Source organism: Pseudophryne corroboree, chromosome 1, assembly GCF_028390025.1.
Source record: "Pseudophryne corroboree isolate aPseCor3 chromosome 1, aPseCor3.hap2, whole genome shotgun sequence".
Classification (NCBI taxonomy): Eukaryota; Metazoa; Chordata; class Amphibia; order Anura; family Myobatrachidae; genus Pseudophryne; species Pseudophryne corroboree.
The window spans coordinates 767,551,731-767,574,777 of record NC_086444.1 but is presented as its reverse complement, the minus strand read 5'-3'; the positions used below and the strand labels follow the sequence as shown (position 1 = coordinate 767,574,777).

At 48.2% G+C, this 23,047-nt stretch overlaps 1 long non-coding RNA gene across 1 annotated transcript; it reads left to right on the top strand.

Moving 5' to 3' along the window:
* Positions 1 to 4,574: 4,574 nt before the first annotated feature.
* Positions 4,575 to 22,778, top strand: LOC134944639 (uncharacterized). The gene is made up of 3 exons (XR_010181919.1): positions 4,575 to 4,735; positions 6,177 to 6,389; positions 22,429 to 22,778. It is a non-coding gene; the product is annotated as an uncharacterized LOC134944639 (long non-coding RNA).
* Positions 22,779 to 23,047: the final 269 nt, after the last annotated feature.

Genomic DNA, 23,047 nt, shown 5'->3' with positions numbered 1-23,047 from the left:
AGATAATATATCCCAACAAAGAAGTTTTTCCATCTCAAACTCACACTTCTCCAATTTGGCATAAAGGTTATTTTCTCCAAGTTTCTGTAGTACGATCCGGACACAGAAACAGTGCTCTTCCAATGACTTGGAGTAAATCAAGATGTTGGGGGTAATTCCTAGTTGATCGCAGCAGGATTTTTGTTAGCAATTGGGCAAAACCATGTGCACTACAGGGGAGGCAGATATAACATGTGCAGAGAGAGTTAGATTTGGGTGGGGTGTGTTCAATCTGCAATCTAATTTGCAGTGTAAAAATAAAGCAGCCAATATTTACCCTGCACAGAAATAAAATAACCCACCCAAATCTAACTCTTTCTGCACATGTTATATCTGCCTCCCCTGCAGTGCACATGGTTTTGCCCAATTGCTATCAAAAATCCTGCTGCGATCAACTTGGAATTACCCCCGTTGTCAAGATACATCACAATAAACTTGCCCAAATATTCCCAAAGGACATCATTGATAAGTTTCTGAAACACCGCAGGAAAACTGGACAAACTGAACAGCATGACTAGATACTTGTAATCTCCTGTGTGAGTATTATGGAAAGCTGTTTTCCATTCGTGCTGTGGTGGTATATGGAATGCTGTTTTCCATTTGTCTCCATTTTTAATGCGAATGAGTTTGTATGACCATCGAAGATCAATCTTGGCGAATATCACTGCCTTCTGGAGGTGATCAAACAGGACAGAGATAAGTGGTAGTGGATATGAGTTCTTTATGGTGACTCTATGTAGGCCACAGTAGTCAATGCATGACCACAAAGAACCATCCTTCTTGGTAACAAAGAAGAAGCCCACCCCCACCGGTGACGTGGATGGATGGATAAAACCTTTGCTGAGATTCTCCTGAATGTAGTTTTCTATAGCCACAGTTAAAGGCAAGGGAAGGGCATATAACCTGCCCTTTGGAAGCTTGGCATCAGGGACCAAACTAATAGCACAGTTGTATGAACAATGAGGTGGAAGAGAGTCTGCCTTATTCTTGGAGAACACATCAGCATAACTGTGGTATTGAGATGTAAGACCTTCTGGGATGGTTTGCAGATCTCTAACCGGTAAGGTGAGACAAGAGGCTGAACAATCTGGACCCCAGCGAATGAGTTCACCTTTCTTCCAATCTAACACTGGATTATTGCTTCTGAGCCAGGGCAGACCCACCCAGAATGATTTGCACCACGAGGCAATGTACCAAAAAAAAAAGAAGAATTTCGTAATGAAGAGCGCCAATCTTCAACCGTAGGGATGGAGTCTGGAACCTCACTCGTATGGAATTAAAACTGAATTGGGCAAAGAAATTGAGGATAGGCCCAAATGAATTTCTCCAACATCACTCAGGACTTGTCTTTTCCCAACTTTTGAAGACAGGAACTAGCAAGATTTTCTTTGCCACTCCAGAACAGGCATAAACCCAGAGTTCGCATCCTGGTCTTTTCCTCTGGAGACAACCAGAACACCCCTGCATTGGTTCTCCTAGGTCCCCTGTGGGTTCAGGAATTATTGCCCAAGATGGCAAAGGCAGCAGTTCCCTCTCTACTCTACGCTACTAGCTACATCTGTCAAGTCTAGTAGCCAGCTGCATGAGTTTGTCTAAAGATTCCGAAGCTGGTTATTAGACGAGAGGCTTGTAAGGCCCGGAAAGAACTGACCGTAATGCCAGATCATTCCAGCTACTGTCATTTGCCCAACAACAGAATTCTGCACAGTATGCTTCAGCGGAAGTCTGTCCCTGTTTCAGGGTGCACAAATGGTCTTCTGCAGAAGCTGCTTTATCTGGATCATCACATAAGATGATGAGGGCAACAAAGAAAGCATCAACTAACCACAAGGCTCGTTGGTCAGATTTAAGCTAATTGCACGGGTCTGGGGATCCCTTTGAAGCAGAGAGATGATAATCCCGACACGCTGGGACTCAGAGCCCAATGGCTGTAGCCTCAATTTAAAGTCCAGCTTGCAGGTCTCATGGAAGTTGAAGAACTGCTTCCGGACTCCTGAGAAGCAGTCCGGGAGATGAGGTTTGGGCTCTTTCACAACCCCTTGAGAAGGAGCAATGGAATTTAAATTCTCTTTTTGCAGCTGTTGTGATCTACCAGGATTTAGGCTGGATTTTGCTGAGCTGGGTTCACAATGGCAAGAGGCTTCAAGCTGCAGTAATGTTTAGCCGGTTAAAATATTAGGGAACTCTAGCGCTATTTGTGTGTGACTCTAAGAGCTGGTGAGAGGGTATTCTGCCAAAAGCAGCCCCCTGCTGTTCCCTTAGTACATGACACATACAACTTAGGTTTCCACCTGCACTTAAACATCTGTCAGTAGGGGCTCACACAATAGGCTAGAGACCACAGGACAGGAACTGGGGATACACACACAGGAGCAAAAAGGGTCAGGTTAGGTCTGGGTCAGGATCTCAGCTAAGGCAGAAGAGGCACTGTAAGATGGTATGGGCACTGTGCATTTGACTTGCAAACATTGTGCAGATGGTATGCTAGTACTGTGCAGTGGGTATATCTTGTGTGCTGAGACAAGGAGCACTGGAATGGCAGACAGAGGGAGAATACACACTGGGACAGGCAGGGCAAGAACAAGGTCTTGATCGGGAGAATAATCTGGCAGAGTATCCATGGACAGCAAGTCTCCACAGGATCAGAGTACAGGGGCCAGCTGCCTACACAGACAAGATACAAGTTATAACCGGCACTAAGAGCTAGGCCTTATAAAAGGGAACTGAACAAATGGGGAGCCAGTCTTAGTTAGTGTGTCAGCTTTATAAACGAATTCCATGCAGCTGCATCACTGCATGTATAGCCACAGCATCCATGCAACTAGGAGACAGCCACCCGACGTTCTGTTTGCTAAGAACTTGGCAAGGATTGCCAGCCAGAAGTACCGTGATGTCCCGGTCACCTAGCAATGGCTGGGACCTGTTGAAGGGAGGAGCTGCGGTGGTGGCTCATAACAGAAACAAGGGGGTATATTTACTAAAATGGGAGTTCTATTTAAGATGGGATGTTGCCCATAGCAACCAATCAGATTCCAGGTATTATCTTCTAAAAGGTGCTAGATAAATGAGAAGTAAAATCTGATTGGTTGCTATGGGCAACATCCCATCTTAAATAGAACTCCCATCTTAGTAAATTTACCCCCAGATCTATGTTGATACCCCGGGGTAATCATTTGTGTCCCAATCTCCATATTTTCTCTCTTCCCTTTTTTTCCTATACCCACTTATTTTTTTTCAATATTTCAATATACAATATTGTAAAAATATAAACAATATCTAAATAACGCTGTATATAAAAACGTTTTACAAAATCTTGTATTCTTTTGTGAAGATTTCTGTAACTTCTTTCTTCTCATACTATTAAACAATGCACTCCAGCATATGTAGACATTACATGTAATATCAGCAGCTTTGGACCAGTCACATAATACTCTCCCAAAGCCTGTGCAGACTTACCTGTACCGATTTTAACCCCTGTTAAATAAACATAAACCAAGCTTCCCTACTTTGCAGTCTGTTTTCACTGGTTATACATATGTGTAATATGATTAATGTACTGTATTCATGCCATACTTGCCTACCTGACCCTCTCCATGAGGGAGAAAATACTCTGTTCCTGGACTTCCCTGGTAATGTATGATTGCCATTACCTGTGGTGAAACACCTTTCTTATCAATTAACTAGCTCACCACAGGTGATGGCAATCAGTGGCGGATCTTGCCACGGGCAAGCAGGACTTTTGCCCGGGGCGCCGCCTTCCGGAGGGCGCTGGCGCCATCCGGAGGGCGCCGCACCGTGACAAGATCCGCCATTGCTGCCCGCTGTGTCCCTGTCCGCCTCCGCTGCCGTCCCGATCCCCGTCCCCGTCCGCCTCCTGAAGGGAACTAGACGCTATGCGTCTAGTTTCCCTTCCTGGAGAGTAACTTTGCTGAGCGGTGCGCGATGACGTCATCGCGCACCGCACAGCAAAGGTCCTCTCTACGAAGGGAACTAGACTCATAGCGTCTAGTTTCCCTTCGTGGAGAGGACCTTTTGCTGTGCGGTGCGCGATGACGTCATCGCGCACCGCTCAGCATTCAAGCGGCGCTTTTAATGTACAGGGGGCGTAATTGACCATGCCCCCTGTATTAGGCCACGCCCAATTTCCTGCCCGGGGCGCTCTGCGCCCTTGAACCGGCCCTGATGGCAATCATACATTACCAGGAAAGTCCAGGAACAGAGCATTTTCTCCCTCATGGAGAGGGTCAGGTAGGCAAGTATGATTCATGCATGTGAGTACTGCAGAATTCTGTTTTTGTATGTTTAGCTCTATATTCTATAGTTTACCCCCACTTTAAAATGATGGGATTGTGAAACCCACTAACACCTCATTAACAGCTAATTCTCTGCATTGAGGCAAATTATGGATATTCACTTGTGATGTGAACAGAATTAAAAACAGAGAGGGGCAATTTTATAGGTTAGGATCTCCACAAGTTAGTTACACTGAGGCCCTCCCATAAACCTGTATCTGGCCTGTCACAAATCAGGATCTATTTGTGGACACAGGTACTGGGACTGCTGGTCTATGTTGAGGAAGCTGTACTGAAAACTGAAGAAGCAGTTAATTGGTTGGCCGACTGAGACTGGCAACATGGACTGGACTAGAACCAAGCTATGTTTCACTGGCTTGGACTAGTAGTGCTGCAGCAGGCAGGTGAGTATTGGAAGCTGTACTAACCAGGCTTTAACAGGTATTTCTGGAAATGGAAGTGCTGCAGAGCAGATCAGAAGTACACTGGTGTAGAATAGCTGAAACTCCACAGGTGAGAAGCACAATTAGGTGAGTCTGTAATCAGTGCAATGCAGCTGATTGCAGCTCTGATCTTGAAATATAAACAAAGCTATATTGTGAGGGGAATGGAATCCAGCAGTGTTGAAAACTCAGTAACACTAACAGGGAGACTGTAGGCAAGCTGCAGACCAGGAACCATGTAATTAGTAATGTAACTTGTTGATCTGGTTATGCATTGGTGAAATGCAAGGGTTTAAATAGGCTGACCTGGTAGTGGATAAGCTGCTTAATCATGTTGAATTATGCAGGAACCAGATAGGTGCAGGCAGTGTCGGAAGGGGGCATGTAGGGCCCACCGGGGGAATGCAGTTGTAGGGGCCCATGTTTAGGGCTGTGGCCAGTCTCCAGAGAGGGTGTGCCCAGCCACCACATTGGTTTGCCTAACCCAGGCATGTCCAAACTGCGGCCCTCCAGCTATTGTGAAACTACATATCCCAGCATGCCCTGACACAGTTTTGCTGTCAGAGAAAACTAAAGCTGTGTCAGGGCATGCTGGGATGTGTAGTTTCTCAACAGCTGGAGGGCCGCAGTTTGGACATGCATGGCCTAACCATTTTGCAAGTGTTGGTCCCCTAGATAATTATATACAGTAAATACTGTAGTGCATGCAAGATAATGTACTAGATTAGTAACAGCACAGTCTGGAAACTGATCCCTAGAGGACGGGGTGGCCCCAGGCAGTAGGGCCCACCAGTGGTTTCCCCTGTACCCCTGTGGGCCAGTCCAACCCTGGGTGCAGGACTGATCACATGATAAGAGTTATGATGGCTGCGTCCATGCTGTGCTGGACCAAGTCAAACTAGAAACACAGACAATGCAGGTAATGGTGTAAACAGGGTGATTCAGGAGACATGGCATGCATAATGAACAACAGGACATGCCAGGATGCTATCTGAAGGACGTGAACTGATCCCGAGGAGCGGATTGTGACTCCCTTGGTTCTATAGAATCTGAACAACACAGATAATCTAATAAATCTTTCAGGTTTTTTTTTATTTATCTTTAGTTTAGGCAATTTACTGGCAGCTAGATACAATGATCAACAGTAAGACGGTATCATGGATAGCTACTCTGTGTTTTGTCTTTGCCCAGCGCTAGTTTTGGCCACTAGCAGTGGCATAACTACCGAGGATGCAGCTGCTATGGGGCCAGAGATGTTTCCAGGTCCCGCAGCTCCCCCTGCACCAGTCAACTCTAAGTCCTGTGGCTCCTCCCCTGCGAACAGCGGCCCTCCCCCCCCCCCCCCCCCCCCCCCGCAGGTAGCGGGTGCATGACACGCTCTCTGTCTCTCTTTGTCTCCCAGCAGCATCCCAGTCCACAACAGTCGCTCCCCTCCGTCCGCCGATGCCGGAGCTGCAGTACTTCAGCTGCAGAGGGCCGGGAGAGAGGGCTGCCCTCCACCTGACTCATTTTTCCTGACAGATCCTTGGACATCCGCCCATGCTGACTCTGCTGCTTCTGGCTGTGTCCAGTGAAGACATTGTCCATGGAGGAGCTGAGAGTGCTCCTTTTACAGGTACGTGGTGGGGGCCTGGTCTCGGAAAGGATTGGGAAGAGTGCTACTCTGTCCTACTCCCTGCTGCCTCTCTATTCCTACTCCCTGCTGCCACTCTGTTCCTACTCCCTGCTGCCTCTCTGTTCCTAATCCCTGCTGCCTCTCTGTTCCTACTCCCTGCTGCCTCTCTGTTCCTACTCCCTGCTGCCTCTCTGTTCCTACTCCCTGCTGCCTCTCTGTTCCTACTCCCTGCTGCCTCTCTGTCCCTACTCCCTGCTGCCTCTCTGTCCCTACTCCCTGCTGCCTCTCTGTCCCTACTCCCTGCTGCCTCTCTGTCCCTACTCCCTGCTGCCTCTCTGTCCCTACTCCCTGCTGCCTCTCTGTCCCTACTCCCTGCTGCCTCTCTGTCCCTACTCCCTGCTGCCTCTCTGTCCCTACTCGCTGCTGCCTCTCTGTCCTACTCCCTGCTACCTCTCTGTCCCTACACCTGCTACCTCTCTGTCCCTACTACCTGCTGCCTTTCTGTTCCTAATCCCTGCTACCTCTCTGTCCCTACACCTACTACCTCTTTGTCCCTACTACCTGCTGCCTCTCTGTTCCTACTCCCTGCTGCGTCTCTGTCCCTACTCCCTCTCTGTCCCTACTCTTCCTACCTCTCTGTAACTACTCCCTGCTACCTCTCTGTCCCTACACCTGCTATCACTCTGTCCCTTCTACCTGCTACCTCTCTGTCCCTACTACCTGCTGCGTCTCTGTCCCTACTTCCTGCTACCTAGCTCTGTCCCTACTCCCTGCAGCCTCTCTCTCTCCCTACTCCCTGCTACCTCTCTATCTTTACGTCCCTGATGCCTCTCTATGGGCCTAATTCAGACCTGATCATAGCAGCAACTTTGTTAGCGGTTGGACAAAACCATGTGCGCTGCAGGGGGGGGGGGGGGGCAGATATAACATGTGCAGAGAGAGATTTGGGTGGGATATTTTGTTTCTGTACAGGGTAAATACTGTCTGCTTTATTTTTACACCGCAATTTATATTTCAGTTTAAACACACCCTACCCAAATCAAACTCTCTATGCACATGTCATATCTGTTCCTGCTGCAGTGCATATGGTTTTGACCATCTGCTAACAAATTTGCTGCTACAATCAGGTCTGAATGAGGCCCTATGTCCCTGCTGACTATCTCTGTCTCTACGTCCCTGCTGCCTCTCTCTGGTAGTCATTCTGAGTTGATCGCAGCCAGCAACTTTTTGCTGCTGCTGTGAACAACTAGTACACGCCTATGGGGGGGAGTGTATTTGAGCTTAGCAGGGCTGCGATCGCTTGTGCAGCCCTACTAAGCTAAAAAAAATTCAAGCAACAGAAGACTAGGCCTATACCTACTTACCCTGTGCGACGATCCCTGCGATGCTGGAGCCGGCTTTTGATGTCAGACATCCGCCCTCCGTTCTTCTGGACACACCTGCTTTTACTCACCACTCCCCGAAAACGGCTCCAAACGGTCAGGATCTGCCCTGGAACGCCTTCTTCCTGTCAATCTTCTTTGCAGTCGGCTCTGCGATCGCTTCCTTTGTAAGCCGCGTCTTAACCCGGCGACCCCCGTCGCCGGGCAATGTCGCGCACGCGCACTGCGGCCACCGCACATGCACATTCTGCACCCGTTCGCACCGCAGCGATAAACCAGCTGCGTGCGAACGGGTCGGAATGACCCCCTCTGTCCCTACTCCCTGCTGCCTCTCACTGTCATTACTCCCTGCTACCTATCTGTCTCTATGTCCCTGCTGCCTCTCTATGTCTCTACATCCCTGCTGCCTCTCTCTGTCTCCCAGCAGCATCCCAGCCCACAGCGGCAGCCCACCCTCCATCTGCCAGTACCAGAGCTGCAGTACTCCGGCTGCAGAGAGCCGTGAGTCCGGTAGAGAGGGCTGCCCTCCACCTGACTCATCCTCACTGGCAGATCCTTGGACATCTGCCCATGCTGACTCCGCTGCTGCTGGCTGTGTCCAGTGAAGACAGTGTCCATAGAGGAGCTGGGAGTGCTCCTTTTGCAGGTACGTGGTATGGACCTGGTCCCGGGAAGGATTGGGGAGAGTGCTGTGGTGGAATTGGGGTGCCCCCAAAGTACCTTTCTGTCCCTACTCCCTGCTGCCTCTGTCCCTCCTCCCTGCTTCCTTTCTCTGTCCCTACTCCTGCTACCTCTCTCTGTCCCTACTCCCTGCTACCTCTCTCTGTCCCTACTCCCTGCTACCTCTCTCTGTCCCTACTCACTGCTACCTCTCTCTGTCCATACTCCCTGCTACTTCTCTCTGTCCCAACTCACTGCTGCCTCTCTCTGTCCCTACTCCTGCCACCTCTCTGTCCCTACTACCTGGTGCCTTTCTCTGTCCCTACTCCCTGGTGCCTCTCTATGTCCCTATTCCTCCTAGCTCTCTCTGTCCCCACTACTGCTTCCTTTCTGTCTCTACATCCCTGCTTCCTCCCAATGTCCCTACGTCCCTGCTGCCTCTCTCTCTCTCTCTCTACGTCCCTGCTACGTCTCTGTCCCTACTCCTGCTGCTTCTCTCTGTCCCTACTCCTTGCTACTTCTCTCTGTCCCTACTCCCTGCTACTTCTCTTTCTCTACGTCCCTGCTACCTCTTTATGTCCCTACATCCCTGCTGCCTTTCTCTGTCTCTAGGTCCCTGCTGCTTTTCTATGTTCCTATGTCCCTGCTGCCTCTCTCTGTCCCTACTCATGCTACCTCTCTGTCCCTACTCCCTGCTGCCTTTCTCTGCCCCTACTCCCTGCTGTCTCAATGTCCCTACTCCCTGTTGACTCTCTCTGTCCCTACTCCTGCTACCTCTCTGTCCCTACTCCTGCTACCTCTATATTCCTCTATTCACTGCTGCCTCTCTCTGTCCCTACTCCTGCTACTCCTCTCTGTCCCAACTCACTGCTGTCTCTCTCTGTCCCTACTCCTGCTACCTCTCTGTACCTACTCCCTGGTGCCTCTCTCTGTCCCTACTCCTGCTGCATCTCTCTGTCCCTACTCCTGCTGCATCTCTCTGTCCCTACTACTGCTGCCTCTCTCTGTCCCTACTACTGCTGCCTCTCTCTGTCCCTACTCCTGCTACCTCTCTGTCCCTACTCCTTCTATCTATCTCTGTCCCTACTCCCTGCTGCCTCTCTATGTCCCAACTCACTGCTACCTCTCTGTACCTACTCCCTGCTGCCTTTCTCTGTCTCTACATCCCTGCTGCCTCTCTATGTCCCTACGTCTCTGCTGCCTCTCTCTGTCTCTACATCTCTGCTGCCTCTTTCTGTCTCTACATCCCTGCTACCTCTCTGTCCCTACTCCTACTATCTCTCTCTGTCCCTACTCCCTGCTACTTCTTTGTCCCTACTTCTTGTTGACTCTCTGTGTTCCTACTCCCGCTGCCTCTCTCTGTCTCTACTCCCTGCTACATTTCTCTGTCCCTACTCCCTGCTACCTCTTTGTCCCTACGTCCCTGCTGCCTCTCTCTGTCTCTACATCCCTGCTGCCTCTCTCTGTCTCTACATCCCTGCTCCCTCTCTCTGTCCCTACGTCCCCGCTCCCTCTCTCTGTCCCTACGTCCCTGCTGTCTCTCTCTGTTCCTATGTCCCTGATGCCTCTCTCTGTCCCTACTCCTGCTATCTATCTCTGGGGGTCATTCCGAGTTGATCGCTAGCTGCATTAATTCGCTGTGCAGCGATGAGGAAAAAAAAACCGCACTTCTGCGGCTGCATATGCAGCGCAATGCGCACGCATGACGTACTATTACAACGAACGATGTAGTTTCACACAGGGTCTAGCGAAGCTTTTCAGTCGCACTGCTGGCCGCAGAGTGATCGACATGAAGTGGGCATTTCTGGGTGGCAACTGACCGTTTTCAGGGAGTGTTTGGAAAAACGCAGGCGTGGCTGGGCGAACGCAGGGCGTGTTTGTGACGTCAAAACAGGAACTGAGCAGTCTGAAGTGATCGAAAGCGCTGAGTAGGTTTTGAGCTACTCAGAAACTGCACAAAATAACTTTGTAGTCACTCTGCGATCCTTTCGTTTGCACTTCTAAGCTAAAATACACTCCCAGTGGGTGGCGGCATAGCATTTACACGGCTGCTAAAAACTGCTAGCGAGCGAACAACTCGGAATGACCCCCTCTGTTGCTAATCCTGCTACCTCTCTGTCCCTACTCCTACTACCTCTCTCTGTCCTTACTCCTGCTACCTCTCTGTCCCTACTCCCGGCTACCTCTCTGTCACTACATTCCTGCTGCCTGTATATATGTCTCTACGTCCCTGCTGCCTCTCTCTGTCTCTACATCTCTGCTGCCTCCTTCTGTCTCTACTTCCCTGATTCCTCTCTGTCCCTACTCCTGCTATCTCTCTCTCTCCCTACTCCCTGCTACCTCTTTGTCCCTACTCCCTGTTGACTCTCTGTGTTCCTACTCCTGCTGCCTCTCTCTGTCCCTACTCCCTGCTACATTTCTCTGTCCCTACTCCCTGCTACCTCTCTGTCTCTACGTCCCGGCTGCTTCTCTATGTCCCTACGTCCCTGCAGCCTCTCTCTGTTCCTACGTCCCTGCTGCCTCTCTCTGTTCCTACATCCCTGATGCCTCTCTCTGTTCCTACTCCTGCTACCTATCTCTGTCGCTACTCCTGCTACCTCTCTGTCCCTACTCCTGCTACCTCTCTCTGTCCTTACTCCTGCTACCTCTCTGTACCTGCTCCAGGCTGTCTCTACATCCCTGCCACCTCTATATGTCTCTACATCCCTGCTGCCTCTCTATGTCCATACGTCCCTGCTGCCTCTCTCTGTCTCTACATCTCTGCTTCCTCTTTCTGTCTCTACATCCCTGCTACCTCTCTGTCCCTACTCCTGCTATCTCTCTCTGTCCCTACTCCCTGCCACCTCTTTGTCCCTACTCCCTGTTGACTCTCTGTGTTCCTACTCCTGCTGCCTCTCTCTGTCCCTACTCCCTGCTACATTTCTCTGTCCCTACTCCTGCTACCTCTCTGTCCTTACTCCTGCTACCTCTCTGTCCCTACTCCCAGCTACCTCTCTGTCTCTACGTCCCTGCTGCCTCTATATGTCTCTACGTCCCTGCTGCCTCTCTCTGTCTCTATGTCCCTGCTGCCTTTGTCTCTACATCCATGCTGCCTTTCTCTATCTCTACATCCCTTCTATCTATCTATCTGTCCCTACGTCACTGCTGCCTCTGTCTGTCCCTATGACCCTGCTGCCACTCTCTAGCCCTACATCCCTGCTGCCTCTCCCTGTCTCTTTGTCCCTGTTGCCTCTCTCTCGGTATCTATGGGGGTCATTCTGAACTGTTTGCACGCAGTGGTTTATCGCTGCTGTGCAAACGGGTGCGGAATGTGCATGCGCGGCGGCCGCAGTGTGCGTGCGCGACGTTGCCCAGTGACAGGGGTTGCCGGGTTACGTCGTGTCTTGAGAAGGAAGCGGTCGCAGAGCAGACCGCAAAGAAGATGGACAGGAAGAAGGCGGACATGGGCATCACCGCAGTGTTTCTAGCCATTTTCGGGGAGTGGATTTTAAAACGCAGGCGTGTCCAGAAGAACGGAGGGCAGATGTCTGACGTCAAAGCCGGCTCCTGCATCGCTGAGATTGTCGCACATGGTAAGTAGGTATAGGGCTGGTCTACTTGTGCTTGAAATTTTTTAAACTTAGCAGGGCTGCACAAGTGATCGCAGGCCCTGCTAAGCTAAAATACACTCCCCCATAGGCGTGTACTAGTTAAAAAAAGTTGCTGGCTGCGATCAACTCGGAATGACCACCTATGCCCCTGCTGCATATCTATGTCCCTATGTCTTTGCCAGCATTCTTTATCTCTCTCTCTCTCTCTCTCTCTCTCTCTCTGTCTCTGTCCCTTTCGCCACTCTCTGTCCCTTCTGCCACTTTCTCTCTATTTCCCCCTCTCTTTCTGGAGATTTGAGTTGGGTGGGCCCTTAAACATTTTGTTATGGGGCCCATAAAGTTCAAGTTATGCCCCTGGCCATAAGTGAAAGTGGAGTCTAAATTATATTTGGGCTCTGCAAATACACTGTACAACAAAGAAAACCTTTTAATTTATTTCCTTTCTAAAAATAGTCATACTGTACTTTACTGATTTGAGGGCAAGAAAAATAAAAATGATTTCAGAATGTTTTTCTTAGCTCTAGTTTGTGAAGTACACTACTTGCCATAAACTGTATGTGTTTCAGTAATACTAGTGGAAACCAGTCAAAGTCGACAGTTATTTTTTTTTTTTAAAGAATAAAGTCATATTAACCAACAAATATGTTACAGATTTATTCACAGACTTCAGTAAAGACAATGGTGAAAATTTACTAAGGTCCCGATTAGGGGGCAAATTCAGTTTGAATCGCAAGTAGCGATTCGTACCGAATTTTTGCTGAGGCCCTACTGCGCATGCGCCCGCGATTTCTGCGGGGGGCTGCAGAAATTACGAATGCCTCTGCCTGTCAATCAGGCAGAGACCGTCACGGGGAGGGAGGGGGAGGCAACGCTCCATTTTCTGGGTGGAAACGGAGTGTTGCGGGGGCGTGCCAGCCCAAATGGTAAGCTGGCGCACGCGAATGGGGGGCGTGTTGGGGTTGCGACCGCAGCGGCTGCGTGACTAATGGTGCTAATGGTTTGCGTGCTAATGGTCAGCAAATTCTGCTGATTAGCAAAATTTGCTAACCTTACTGAATTGGTCCCCATTTCAAGTTTGCATTTTCACATGAAATGCAACTCGGAAATTTAGTAAACACAAATCTCGGCAGTGTTGGGACAAGTCGTATTGAGATACACTGCCATCCACACAAATATGAATCAATAGACCATAGGTCAAACACGGTTGTTTGTTCACATACACCCCATACAACACGGGACTTCACTAAGAATTCAGGGACCTATATTCTCAATCGCTGCCAACAATAGCCAAACACTGCTGAAAAGCATGGAATTCATACAGAAATAGAGCTCTCAAATACTGTAGATCTGCTTTTGGCTGGCATGTTTGGAGAATCATGCACGGATCAGTGAGATCCGTGTATGATTCTCTGTGTAAATGTGTGTGATAGAGTTAAAAAAATTAAAAAGTAAATTACATGGGGTCTCCCCTCCTAAGCATAACCAGCCCCGGGCTCTTTGAGCAGTCCTGGATGTTAAAATACCGGGAAAAATTGCGTTGGGGTTCCCGTATTTCAACAACCAGCACCGGACTCTTATACTGGTCCTGGTTCTAAAAATATGGGGGACAAAGGACGTAGGTGTCCCCCATAATTTTTAAACCAGCACTGGGCTCCACTAGCTAAGGAGATAATGCCACAGCCAGGGGACACATTTATATAGGTCCCTGCGGCCATAGCATTACCCTCCCAATTAGTCACCCCTGGCCAGAGTTCCCTGGGGGAGTTGGGACACCCCCAATAAAGCCCCCCCCCCCCTCCAGGCACACAAGGGCCAGGGATGAAGCCCGGGGTTGTCCCTGTCATCCATTGGCTGTGGATGGCAGGCTGATAGCTTATGAGTAAAAAAAAGAATATTGGTGGTAATTCCGAGTTAATCGCTCGCTGCCGTTTTTTGCAGCACAGCGATCAAGTTAAAAAATGGCAATTATGCGCATGCGCGTGGTACACAGCGCGCATGCGCTAAGTACTTTCACACAAAACTTTTTAATTTTACCCAAGCTCGAGCAACGTTTTTCAGTCGCTCGAGTGATCGTAGTATGATTGACAGGAAGTGGGTGTTTCTGGGCGGCAACTCAGCGTTTTCAGGGAGTGTGCTAAAAAACGCAGGCGTGCCAGGTAAAAACGCAGGAGTGGCTGGGGAAACGGGGGAGTGGCTGGCCGAACATAGGGCGTGTTGGTGACGTCAAACCAGGAACTAAACAGACTGCAGTGATCGCAAGATAGGAGTAGGTCTGGAGCTACCACAGACCACAGATTCCCACCATAATGGGAATTTCTTTCCCAAATACTCCACTTGATTGGCAGGCCGGAAGCGCACAGCCAATCAAGAGAGTGCTATGATAATGCACTCCCTGATTGGCTGGTGACTAGAGGTCCCGGCATTCGGGGAAAGGGGGTCCATATGTAAACATAGATCCCCTTCAGTTGCGTGGACCGGGTTTTTGTGGGGGTTTTTGTAAACCCCAGGATGCCTACATGGACCGAAGAAGACTGATCTAGACTGGATTAGGTGAGTATATATTTGTTTTATTAATAGGTACCTGTCACGATCTAGGTAATTCCTTATCAGTATTTACCTTCCAAATGCCTCCTGAGAATGTACAAGTGTTCCAAACCTGGATTCCATCTGCACTGTCTGTGTGCAGCACGCTGCATCTCATTGTCTCAAATCTCTTTACTGTGATTCTGGCAGCTTCATGGTTAAAGCTCACATTCAAGTTACAAACAATCTTTCCCTCCAAAAGCTACCATGGGTGCAGCCATGTTTTCCTAATCACATGTTACCTTTCAGCCTATCAGCTGCACTCTGCTCTCAGCCTGATTACACAGCAGCTGCACTCTGGTCTCTGGTTAATCAGCCAGCCAATCCCTGTTTCCCAGCTGGTATAAATATCTTGTTCCTGGGGTGGAAAGAGGTCAGTGCTTCAATTGTCTTCAGTGATTCCAGTGTGCAGTCCTCCCATGGACTTTCTCTGCAGTACAGCCTGACTCTGCAGTGTCTCATCATTGCATCCTGTGACTGGCAGTAACCGACACCAGCTTCCAGCAGTGCTCTGCCCTGCCAGTAACCATCGGTGTTCCGCCATCGATCCCAAGTCACCATCGGTGTTCCGCCATCGATCCCAAGTCACCATCGGTGTTCCGCCATCGATCCCAAGTCACCATCGGTGTTCCGCCATCGATCCCAGGTTACCATCGGTGTTCCGCCATCGATCCCAAGTCACCATCGTTCTATCATCAGTATTCCTCTGAACTGTGTTTCCTATTACCAGTACCAAGTCATCAGTATTCCTCTGAACTGTGTTTAATAAAACCTTTGAACTTTCCTTCGTTGTCTTGGTCACGCCTTCGGGCATTTGTTCTAAAGGTTCCCTGCATGTCCAAGAACCCTGTACTGCCTCCCAGGTACACATATACCTCAGCCCCTACAACTGAGGCTTCCCCCTGGTCAGCATCAGCCCTCAGTTGTGACAGTAAGGCACTGACCTAATGTATCCGGCCGGAGACCAGGTCCAAGCGACCAGGTCGATGCAAGAACTTGCAGCCTGCCTTGAACGTCAGGAGACTGCACAGGGCCATGTGATCCGCTGTCTCCAGGACCTCTCCTCTCGGCTGGATGGAATACAAGTAACCCTCCGTGGTTCACGGGCGTCCAGTGTGCTGACTGCAGTACCTTTGGTGGTATCCCCACCCACCATTCCCGTTTCTGCTCCTTGTCTCCATTTACAGACACCTGCCAAGTTTGATGGTTCCCCAAAAGCCTGTCGGGGTTTCCTAAATCAGTGTGAGATATATTTTGAGTTACAGCCTGGCAGTTTCCCAACTGACCGCACCAAGGTTGCTTACATCATCTCCCTCCTCAGTGGCTCCGCCCTCGATTGGGCATCACCTCTATGGGAGAAGTCTGATGCCCTGCTCTCTTCATACACAGATTTCGTGGCAACCTTCAGGCGCATCTTTGACGAACCCTCAGCCTCCTCTGATATCCTCCGGCTACGTCAGGGGACACAAACAGTCGGTCAATGTCTGGTACAGTTCCAGATCCTAGCGTCTGAACTTTCCTGGAATGATGATGCTCTTTACTCAGCCCAAGGAGGGGCGTCTGTGTCTACAGCCCTAGGAGGGGTATCCAATGTTCAAGCTCTAGTAGGGGCATATGAGTCTTCTCAAAAAGGAGTTTCTGGTCTGTCAACCCCAGGAGGGGTGCTGGAGAAAACAACCCTGAGAGCGGTGTCTGATTCATCAACCCCAGGAGGGGTCACCAAAGTTTCAGTCCCAAGGGAAGTATCCAGAGCCAAGTTCCCAGATGGAAATTTTTGTGCTACAGATGCAGTTATGAACTCCAGTTTGCCGTCTTCAGAGAGCACCACCTTGTTGGCATCCAGCATGGACCATGTCCAGGATGGTCTAACTGAACACTCGGATACAACTCATTCCGGTACTAACCGGATTCTGACTCCTTCGGTTCCAGCCGACTCCAGTACCTTCGGATCTAATCCTGCCCTATCCGTCGGTCTAAAGACTCCGCCGGTCTCAGCCGGTTCAAGTTTGTCTGGACTCAATCTGGTCTCATCCATAAATCCGGTACAGCCTCCTCTGGTTCCAGCCAGTTCAAGTTTATCAGGATTCAATCTAGATCCTTCCGTTTGTTCAGGTAAAGAACTTATAAGAAGTGTCCTGGGGCCACTCCTAAAGGAGGGGGTGCTGTCACGATCTAGGTAATTCCTTATCAGTATTTACCTTCCAAATGCCTCCTGAGAATGTCCCAGTGTTCCAAACCTGGATTCCATCTGCACTGTCTGTGTGCAGCACGCTGCATCTCATTGTCTCAAATCTCTTTACTGTGATTCTGGCAGCTTCATGGTTAAAGCTCACATTCAAGTTACAAACAATCTTTCCCTCCAAAAGCTACCATGGGCGCAGCCATGTTTTCCTAATCACATGTTACCTTTCAGCCTATCAGCTGCACTCTGCTCTCAGCCCGATTACACAGCAGCTGCACTCTGGTCTCTGGTTAATCAGCCAGCCAATCCCTGTTTCCCAGCTGGTATAAATATCTTGTTCCTGGGGTGGAAAGAGGTCAGTGCTTCAATTGTCTTCAGTGATTCCAGTGTGCAGTCCTCCCATGGACTTTCTCTGCAGTACAGCCTGACTCTGCAGTGTCTCATCATTGCATCCTGTGACTGGCAGTAACCGACACCAGCTTCCAGCAGTGCTCTGCCCTGCCAGTCACCATCGGTGTTCCGCCATCGATCCCAAGTCACCATCGGTGTTCCGCCATCGATCCCAAGTCACCATCAGTGTTCTGCCATCGATCCCAAGTCACCATCGGTGTTCTGCCATCGATCCCAGGTTACCATCGGTGTTCCGCCATCGATCCCAAGTCCCCATCGGTTTTCTATCATCAGTATTCCTCTGAACTGTGTTTCCTATTACCAGTACCAAGTCATCAGTATTCCTCTGAACTGTGTTTAATAAAACCTTTGAACTTTCCTTCGTTGTCTTGGTCACGCCTTCGGGCATTTGTTCTAAAGGTTCCCTGCATGTCCAAGAACCCTGTACTGCCTCCCAGGTACACATATACCTCAGCCCTTACAACTGAGGCTTCCCCCTGGTCAGCATCAGCCCTCAGTTGTGACAGTACCCATGAATTCTACTGGACAAGGGGACGAGGGGCTCCGTGGGACACTAGGTAAGTATGCGTGAGTGTGTAAGTGTGCACGTATGCTTTATTAAAATTTTACTTTCACGGTGCGTGTGTCCTGTTTTTTTTAAATATTTCTTTTACTCCAGAACTACAGGTACTAGCGGACCCTTTAATGCCCCGCGTGCTGGTACTTGTGGTTTTCCAAGTACCTACATTGTCACCATCCTAGCATCCTGGCTTTTAAAGTAAATTATAACCACAAAACTCAGACAAATGAAAGGAACATCACTTATAACCTTCACTTGTTAAAAACTGTATGCAGACGATAACTGAAACATGACCTCAGCATTCCTGTACTCATGTTTTCCATCCTATGTATTCTCTAGACACCAAAGGGGCTATTCAGACCTGAACGCAGCCACGCATTTCTGATAAAATATAATGACGCCTGCCAGTGCAACCAGGCTGCGCTGACAGGGGTCAACCTTAAATCAATGCATCAACAATTAAATTGAGGATGAATTGCGCGGTGGTACCACACACATGCTGGACGGCCTTGCCCTGTGCTGGGCATCACCCAGCATGTAACCAGATGGACGCAGATCTTGCTGCAGGAACCAAGATATGTTTCCATCTCAGAATAACCCCCACCCAAAAAAAAAAAACTAGAAATGGGCTATATCTCAGAACAGAGAGCTAACCGAGAGTTTTCAATTTCATATTCGTTCTTCGAATGCTAGAATCAATAAGATTGTACAAGAAGTAATGACAGATGTGTCCTCATACAGTACATTTTGCCTCAATATGCCACGCAGCTGGAGATGCCTGGTGTGAGTGAGCGGACAGGTCCTGTGCAACTCCATTTCCATCGGATGTCTGTCTTTGCCAAAACTGTATCTTATTAGCATTGGTATGTGAATAAGATACACACACAGACTCTGCAGATTAAAATGATATGCAGCATGCCTATATTCTGTGTACGTCTGGGGCTGCTTGTGCGTCCAATTCACATTGGGGGTCATTCCGAGTTGTTCGCTCGTTATTTTTTTCTCGCAACGGAGCGATTAGTCGCTAATGCGCATGCGCAATGCCCGCAGTGCGACTGCGCCAAGTAAATTTGCTATGCAGTTAGGTATTTTACTCACGGCATTACGAGGTTTTTTCTTCGTTCTGGTGATCGTAATGTGATTGACAGGAAGTGGGTGTTTCTGGGCGGAAACTGGCCGTTTTATGGGTGTGTGCGAAAAAACGCTACCGTTTCTGGGAAAAACGCGGGAGTGGCTGGAGAAACGGAGGAGTGTCTGGCCGGACGCTGGGTGTGTTTGTGACGTCAAACCAGGAACGAAACTGACTGAACTGATCGCAGTTGCTGAGTAAGTCTGGAGCTACTCAGAAACTGCTAAGAAGTGTCTATTCGCAATTCTGCTAATCTTTCGTTCGCAATTTTGATAAGCTAAGATTCACTCCCAGTAGGCGGCGGCTTAGCGTGTGCAAAGCTGCTAAAAGCAGCTTGCGAGCGAACAACTCGGAATGAGGGCCATTGTTTGTAATATATGCATTTTAATAGAAAAATTGACATGAAAAGACGCCCATCACTACCAAGTCACGCCACGGCATGGTGTGACTAGAAAAGCTGTTTAATGTGCCCGTTAATGTGTTGCGCAGTGTAACTTGTGCATGGACCTCCCTGTGATGTGCCTTCAGATTTGCACTACTAAGCAGCTGCTGACACTGGATGGACAGAATTGTAAATGTATCACAAAACTACAGTAGTTTGGGTACGGCCAGGTGTAAAGAAGGCATCACAGGAGTATTTAAAATATTGTGGCCAGATACACTTTTCCTGCCATGAAAATGGGAACAAATAATGTATTATTTAAAGTGTGACATACAGTATGGTGAATTCCACTCAAGTAGCTTGGTCAGTAGTGCAATGCTTAAGGTATGGAAAGTAACTCTGATAGAGAGAATAAGTTGCTTGATTTTCAGCATAGTGAAAACAAAAAATATAACAAATCTCCTAGCCAGTATAATGTGGACTTTGAGAGAGTGTTTGAAAGATGAAAGTTCTGTAAGTGGTAAATTGCACAGAAGGCATCTTGATGGTACAGAACAGTTGAAGTGCAGATCAGAGGGTGAGTGAGATGATTATGATTATGTCAGTGATGTATGAGGGGTGAAGGTGAGGTGAGTTTGATGGTGAAGGTAAGTTGCTTGAATTGGATTCTCGAGGTAGTGAAGAGCCAGTGTAGGAATTTAGTCGTGTATCAGATGTGGTGTGCTGAGAGAGGAAGAGTTGACTTGGCAAAGTGTGATGTCAAATGTTATAGATACTTTAGGGATGGTAGAGAGACTGGGAGGAAGGAAGATGAGTGGTTTTGTAAATGGTATATATAAAAAATCCCCATAAGATTTATATATATAATATTAAATAAAGTATCACTTGCAAAGTGCATACTTCTAGTGGGCATAAAATGGCCATACATGTGTATTGTGACAGGAATCACGTAGACCAGCCTCTTTCAACTGGTGTGCCGCGGCACACTAGTGTGCCACAACCAGCTGCTAGGTGTGCCGCCACCTGCCTCACAGACCTGCTGCCACCGCCGCCAACCAGATCACCGCCTGCTTCCCACCAGACAGTCCCGCAGCAACCGCCCAGCAGCCAGATACGTCAGGGCTGCTCGTCCAGCGCTTCACTTCCGTTCCGCAACAGCTGGCCCGTGGACTAAGGTGAATCATAGGTCACGCTCCACATATCGCATTCCCACCCACTCACACACTGCTTTGCTGCTCCGTGCTTCCTGGTGAGGTCCCAGCGCTCCTCACTGAGATTTCTAGTTTATTAAAGAGTGACAAATTATTATGGTGGCTGGGGGCAGATGTGTGGAATTACTAAGGGGGGGAGCTGGTGTGTGGAAATATGAGGGGCATGTGTGTGGCATTAATATGGGGGGGCAGTGTGTGGCATTACTAGGTAGGGCTAGGTGTGTGGCATTACTAGGTGGGGCTAGGTGTGTGGCATTACTAAGGGGGGAGCTGGTGTGTGGAAATATGAGAGGCATGTGTGTGTCATTTCTATGGGGGAGCTGGTGTGTGGCATTACTAGTGGGGGGGGGGGGCAGGTGTGTGGAATTACTAAGGGCGAGCTGTTATGTGCAAATATGAGGGGCATGTGTGTGGCATTACTATGGGGGGGCCGGTGTGTGGCATTACTAGGTGGGCAGGTGTGTGGTATTACTAAGTGGAAGAGCTGTTGTGTGCAAATATGAGGGGCATGTGTGTGGCACTAATATGGGGGGCCGGTGTGTGGCATTACTACGAGGGGCTAGGTGTGTGGAATTACTAAGGGCAGTAGCGGATTTCCCACTAGGCACCAGTGACGTTCGGTGGGGTGAGGCAGGTGGGGCAGAGCCTTTCCAGTCATACTTACGTTTAAACTAGAGTTTTGACTGAATAAAGTATATGAAAAATACAAATAATTTGTTTGACATATCTTCTTTGCATTATTCTAAACATTTTTATAGCCCAAACTCTGGAGTAAAAAGTCTATGGTAGGTGAGGCAGTGCCTCACCTGGCTTATTTTTCCGCACCTCTCTGATCAAAACTCACCAAATTTCTGGGAGTTTATAATGCTGCACCTGTGTATAATGCCCCGATGTACCCTTTGGCTCATATATTGCATGTAAATCTGGCTCTGGGGTTAGCCAGTGCCTCCTGAGCCATTTAGCTCACCGCACGTCCCTGCTAGGTACATGGGGCACGTGCCTGGGGACGGCACTTGCTTGGGGGCGGCACACCTGGCCAGATGATTCTTTATTTTCCCTTATTACAACTTTTTATATACAGTATACTGGTTGAAAATCACGGACATAGACCATATAAACTTCACCAGTTTCTTAATTTCTTTGTTAGGCAGGACAGGGCACAGGGATCTTTCAGCATAGTAGTGCAGGTTTACATCAGTACAGTTACAGTACAATTTAATATCCGTACAGGATCACATCAATACAAGATCATATTTATTTTGTATTTATTTATTTACAGTTTCTTATATAGTGCAGCATATTCCGTTGTGCTTTACAATTAGACCATAGCGATATAGGTTCACCTTAGTACAGGTCCAGTGGCCCTAACATCGCCACACCCCCTTCTGGATGCTAGTCACCATCAGAAGCATTGTTCCCTTGTACCTGGAACCCTTTTAGCACACTCTAACAGGTGGCTGTAATAAACTGCTTCTCAACCATGAACAACAGTAACACTTGACCTGCATTCTCATTAGCCACAATGCTGCAATTCTAAATCCATGTCAGATACATGCTGTCGGTGTCTGTCTGTGCTGCCACAGTATGTATTACTTTTCCCCTATGATTCTGCATTTGATGTGCAGAAAGATGTTATGGTACAGTATATGGTGATCAGAAGACAATGATGAGAGTGTAGCAAGACACAGATAGGGTAGTAGCCTGCATGTGGGTACCTTGGAGGTACTACCTCCTGTAGCTAAGGGCTTATTATGCCTACACAGTGACAATCTTTTACTTGATAGGTATGGAACTGTTATCCTGTCAGAGAACAATTTGTGGTAAACATCCTGTAACCTGGGGCTGTATAAAAAGGCACATGATATAATAAAATATCTACAGTATATGGTGCTCATAAATTCTGGAATCATAAATCTAACATTGCTCTATATATTTTTTTTTTTTTTACAGATTAATGATGTAAGATTGACTACCTCCATTATTTCTTATTGCGTATGCAGGCGCTGGTTTATTTAGTGACAATCAGAGACAGAAATGATATGAGGCAAGGCATCACATATGCATGAGCAGCCAGGGACTAATGGAAATGCTGCGTCAATACAACCAAATTCAGCGCAATTTTGCACAGCACATTGAACTGTGCATTGCTAATGAAGGACAACATACTGAACATATCATGCATTGTAATGTAATATCAATAAACCAATTACAATGCCTATATTTCCAGACTCCACAACCATCATGTATATAATTACATCTACAGTGCAGTACCCAGCCAGCATATAGTGAGATAAATAATATATGCCCAAAACATTGTCTTATTTATGTTTTTACTCAATGTTCTACATGTATATCTTTATTTGCAGTAATCCTTTAATTTTGGACACATTCATGATTTCAAAAGATCTAGGCTGATAGAATATTTCAGCTTTTATTTTAGTGTTTTGGACTATAAAGTTGCTAATTTCTGTGTTAAACCTACATAATACACAATGCAATTTATATGGAGCGGGATGTAGCGCCTGATAATGTCGATATTATCTTAAACCATAAAGCTATACCTCTAAAT